The sequence below is a fragment of the Musca vetustissima genome, unplaced genomic scaffold, assembly GCF_032173495.1.
Source record: "Musca vetustissima isolate MV318-11 ecotype Yass unplaced genomic scaffold, APGP_CSIRO_Mvet_v1 utg2072, whole genome shotgun sequence".
NCBI lineage: Eukaryota > Metazoa > Arthropoda > Insecta > Diptera > Muscidae > Musca > Musca vetustissima.
Genome location: NW_026886532.1, coordinates 409841 through 416105, shown reverse-complemented (window position 1 = coordinate 416105; position 6265 = coordinate 409841).

Here is a 6265-nt window from a genome sequence, read left to right as displayed (position 1 = left end):
TTGTTACAGGAGACATGACGATATGTGCCAACTATAGAGGAATAAGTCTCCTTCCCATCGCATATAAAGTGCTATCCAGCGTACTGTGTGAACGACTGAAGCCAATGGTCAATGACATTACCAATGAGATTTTTTTTTTTTTGACCATACCAATGAGATTTTCACTCTACGCCAAATCCTGGAAAAAAACCCACGAAAAACACATCGACACATTCCACCTATTCGTCGACTATAAAGCCGCATTCGACAGCCCTATACGTTCAGAGGTGTATAAAGCCATGTCTACGTTCGGCATTCTTGCAAAAATAATACGGCTATGCAGGATAACTTTAAGTGGCACAAGGTCACCAGTTAAAGTCGAAAAGGACCTATTGGATCTCTTCAATACCGAACGAGGATTCAGACATCTGATCTTTTTAACATCCTGCTGGAAAAGGTCATACGAGAGCCAAAAGTGAACAGAAATGGCAATCTGTGCACCAAACAACATCAGTAACTCGCCTACGCCGATGACATCGATATAATGGGTCGAACATTGAGAGCGGTAACAGCCACCTTTGAACAAATTGAGAAGGAGTCTGCCAAAGTGGGTCTGGCAGTAAACGGTGAGAAGACAAAGCTGATGGTATCAACGCGCAAGACGTCCAGTAGTCTCGGACCAACTGTGGAACATGAAAACTAAAGCGGTGTACACACTATCATTTTTGACTGTCAACTTTTTTATCGATTACTGACTGTCCAACAACCATAAATATTTTTGTGGTTGCCTGATGAATGACAAACATGTGAGGCCACACTATCAAACAAGCAAAATTTGGGCAAGAGTGCCATTCAAAAATGGTAGTGTGTACACCGCATAAAGCTTCTGTCACAAGCCAGCTAAGTAGGCAAGTAAAACGGCATGTACATTAGAAATTTTTGTCTCGATGTTTGCAAGGATTACGTCCGTGGTGATTTAATTAAGGCTGATTGGGCTCTAATGGTTGAGCTAAAGAAAATTTTCCAAATTTTTTGCAAAATATATTTATTTCCTGCTGATCATAATGATCCATGAATACAAAAACAACAATGCTTTCATTATACCCTATACAAGTATGTTGTCAGGGTATTATAGCTTTGTGCAGCCCCAAGAGTTTGTAACGCAGCGAAATATTGGTCATAGACCCAGCGATAAATATGCCGATCGTCATATCTCGACTAGCTGAGTCGATCTAGACATGTGTGCGTGTTCGTCCGTCCGTCCATCATTATTTGTAAACACGATACAGGACACAGTTATGAACCAATCTTTACGATATTTTGCATGTAGGATGAATTCTGGCCAATGAAGATCCCTATTGTTTTTGGTAAAGACGGATCAGTTTTTTTTTCTATAAAAAACAAATTTATATCGAAAAGTTATCCTAATAGAATACATGTTATTGATCTGGTTTGTATATAGAAAAATCATTATCAATAAGCTTTCGTTTAGAGAATACTTTTAATCGATAAGTTTCCTTTATAGTAAAGTTATAATCGATCAGTTTTCTCTTTAGGAAAGGTTATCGAATAGGTTTTTATATAGAAAATTAAGTAGCAATAAACTTTTGTTTATAGAAAACTTGTAGTCGATTAGGTTTCTTCATAGAAACCATGTTACGGGCAAATTTTCTTTATGTAAACCGTTGTATCGACAAGTTTTCTTTACAGAAAATTTGCTATCAATATGTTTTCTTTATGTACAATTAGTTATCGATACATTTTTTTTTTGTACTTCGATACGTTGTCAAGTATGTTGGTGGGAGAACATATGATGTTCATTCACCAGGACCGGTTATGGGTTACTTGAAGTATAAGTACTCATTTATTTACATTTTCCGATACATTTTCATTATAGAAAATATGATATCGATAAATTTGCTCTGTAAACCGTTTTATCGACAAGTTTTCCTCGCAGAAAATGTGTTATCGATATATTTTCTTTATAGAAAATTTGTTATCGATACATTTTCGTTATAGAAAATTTGCTATCGATACATTTTTAGGAAAATTTGTTATCGATACATTTTCGTTATAGAAAATTTGTTATCGATACATTTTCGTTATAGAAAATTTGCTATCGATACATTTTCTTTATATAAAATTCTGTTATCGATACATTTTCTTTATAGAAAATTTTCTATCGATAACTTTTCTGTATAGAAAATTTGTTATCGATAGGATTTCTTGATAAAAACCGTAATATTGATAAATTTTCTTTATAAAAATCGTGTTATCGATAATATTTATATAACCATAATTCATTTATATAAACCATGTTATCGATTATTTTTCCTTTTATAAACCAAGTTATCGATGTATTTGCTTAATATAAATCGTCTTATTTCTTTATATAAATCGTGTTATCGATAAAATTTCTGTATAGATATTTTGTTATAGACAAATTTTCTTTATTTAAATTATGTTGCCGATGCGGTTTCTATATAGAACACTTGTTATCGATAAATGGTCTTTATATAAACCATGTTAACGATAATTTTTCTTTATATAAACCATGATATCGATATATCAATATTATAGAAACGGTGTTATCCAAAATTTTCTTCATAAACTGTATTGTCGACAAAATTTTGTCATGTAAACTATAGTATCGATCAAATTTTTATCGATTATTTTTATTGTATAGAGAACTTGTTATTGATAGGGTTTCCTGATAAAAACCGTGTAATCGATAAATTATCTTCATACAAACCGTGTTATCGATTCATTTTATTTATATAAAGCGTGTTATAGATGCATTTTTTTATAATAACGCTGTTATCGACCAGTTGCTTCATAGAAATCTATGTTATAAGTTTTTCTGATGAAAAATGTATTATCGATGAGTATTCCAGATGGAAAACTTATTATCGATAAGTTTTCTGTATAGAGAACTTGTTATAAATGGGTTTACCTCTCCTTAAACACGATTTTGGGAAAGAATATAAGGTTTCAAATGCTATATAAGACCTCTTATATGCTTCAAAATAGCTTCAAGGGCTCTTAAACACTATATATTGTCTCTAATTAGAGGTCTTATATGCTTTAAAATGCCTACCATGAGATTATATGGAATCCAAATTTATCCGAATAGGTTTTATAATTAGTTTGTATCTTTAATTAGGTCTTAGAATCACTTCACTTGTTCACAATTAAGAATTGGCTTAATAAATTATATATTATTTTAACTAATAAATTAATTAAAATAATATAATAAATATATATAAAAAAATATATTCTAAATATTCTATATTTAATTTTTTTATTTTATTCTATTCAAATTTTCCATTAAATATTTAATTAAAATCACGTTCTATAATTCGAAGCAACGAAAAACCACTCTTTATACTCACAATACGTTACGTTACGTCAGTGAGTAACTGCAACCACAGAAGAGAATGTGTGTAGAACAACTGTTGTTCATGTAATGAACGGCATTACCACACACATACAATTGCATGTTGTTTAATGATAATGACCATTCACAATAGTTGCTTATATTTTATTCCCATTACAGTGAGAAATAAATATATTTTATTTAATCTTTTAATATATAACTACTCCTTACACTCACATTACGTTACTTCGTTGAGTAACTGTAATCACAAGAGAGCATGCCATCACAACAAAACAACCGTTATTCATGCCATGTCGTCACACGGCATTACGGCACGAGCACAATGACATGTTTGGCTTAATAAGAATGACCAATCACAATAGTTGCTTTTATTTTATTACCATTATAGTGAGAAATAAACACATTTTATTTAATATTTTAATATAAAACTACTTCTTGCTTACATTACGTTACGTCACTGAGTAACTGCAATCACAAGAGAGCACGCAATCACCGCCGTACACAACCGTTATTCATGTCAAGTTGCTATACGGCATTACCACACACTTGATTGCTTGGCTTAATTAAATAATGACCATTCACAATAGGTGTTTCTATACGACATTACCACACACTTGCTTGTTTTGGCTTGGCTCAATGAAATAATGACCATTCACAATAGGCGTTTGCATTTCATTCACATTACAATGAGAAATAAATGGATTTTATTTACTATTTTAATTAATTTAATATATATTTTTGCATTATAAACATATATATATATATATATATATTTAAATATTATTACTTATTAATTAAACATAAATATATAACATTTAAAGTAAAAAAAATGCAATTGTTTTTTTTTGTTTTGCGTTAAAATTAAGCGGGCGGGAAAAATGTTGGTTACATTTAATTTTTTTTTTCATAATTATTAAGTGTAGTTTTTTGTAATACTTTTTTATTTATTTTTTTTACGTTAATTTTAAAAGCTCATCATAACGGTAGTTTAGAGTTTGTTACTTTTTTTAATTTTCGTGGAGTAAATACATCAAAATATATTTTTTTTTATATGTGGAATAATTTTGTTTCGATTGTTTTATTTTTTTTTTACAAATTTTTAACAATTGTTATGAGGAGAAGCTTTCAAAATCTTCCTCTTTTAATACAATTTGTATTTTTATGCCCAAAAAATATTTGAATAGCTGTCCTTCGGGAAACCCTTTTTGTAAATTCCATGCCCTCCAAAAATATTTTTTTGTAAATAAATTTTGAAATCTTTGTTGTTGGATTTTGTTTAAGCATTTATATTTGTGTTTTCTTTTTTCAATATTATTTTTATTTTCAACATCTGCTTAACATTTATATAGACAAAGTTTTCTTTTAATATTATTTATTAATATTTTATTTTATTCATATATATATTTTAATTTTTTTTACTAAACAATTAGTAACAAATATAAGTTTCTATAGAATATTTTAAAATAGAATGGTATGGTAACAGCTGAGGAGGTGATAAAAAAGGTTTTGGAAATGATGTTGCGATAATGGTTGGGAAGTTCATTTGGGTTCATTTTGGGAAGAAATTGAAGAAAATTACGTCTTTTATTTCGTTTTGATTTACAATAAATTCACAATACAATAATTACAATTAAGTTTTTTATTATTTTTTTTAATATATATTTTTTAAATATTTTTTTTTTTATTTTTTTCCATAATCGATTTTTTTTAAGTAAAACTATTTTGTTCAGGCAATAATGAGGCGGCTTGGCTTTTCATTAATTTCTTTTTGTTGATTTTTTTATTGGGTAGCGTCCATAACATTTTTTTTTGGAGGGATCTGACAAAATTTTTTCTTCTTTCAATGGAATTGAGAAACCCCGATTATGGTGACCAGGCTAACAAAATCTACAACCTTTGAAAACTAATAAAAAATCTTAAATGTCATAAAAAATATTTTTTATCAAAAAATATACATATTTTTTATTAAAAAAATATTAAAAAAAAAATTATTTAAAAAAAACATTTTTTTATTAAAAAATTATTTTTTTATTAAAAAAAAATATATTTTTTGATAAAAAATATATTTTGTTGATAAAAAATATATTTTTTATTAAAAATATTTTTTAATTAAAAAATATATTTTTTGATAAAAAATATATTTTTTATTAAAAATATATTTTTGAAATAAAAAAATATTTTTTTTATTTTAAAAAATTATAAAAATTAAAAAAAAAATATTTTTTATTTAAAGAATATCTTTTTTAAAATATTTTTTTAAAAAAGATATTTTTTTATTTTAAAAAATTATTTTTTTTTATTTTAAAAAATTATTTTTTTTTATTTCAAAAAATTATTTTTTTTATTTTAAAAAATATTTTTTTATAAAAATATATTTTATTTAAAAAAATATTTTTTTATGTAAACAATTTTTTTTAATTAAAAAAATAATTTTTTTATTTTAAAAAAATATTTTTTTTTTTTTATAAAAAGGAAATTTTGAAAAAGTTCCCCTAAAAAAATATTTTTTATTTAAAGAATATTTTTTTTACGAAATATTTTTTTAAAAAAGATATTTTTTTATTTTAAAAAAATATTTTTTTTATTTTAACAAATATTTTTTATTTTAAAATATTTTTTTTATAAAAATATATTTTTATTTAAATAAATATTTTTTTATTTAAAACAAATATTTTAAAAAATATATTTTTTATAAAAAAAATATTTTTATTAAAAAAAATTATTTTTTTATAAAAAAGAAAATTTTGAAAAAAATTCCCTGAAAAAATATTTCAAAAAAAATTCTGTTTTCTTTTGTTTTTATTTTTTAATTAATTAATTAAACTAAAATCACTTAATAAAAAGGTAGTTAATGGTTAAAAAACATGATTGGTTTTGTTTGTTTTGCAA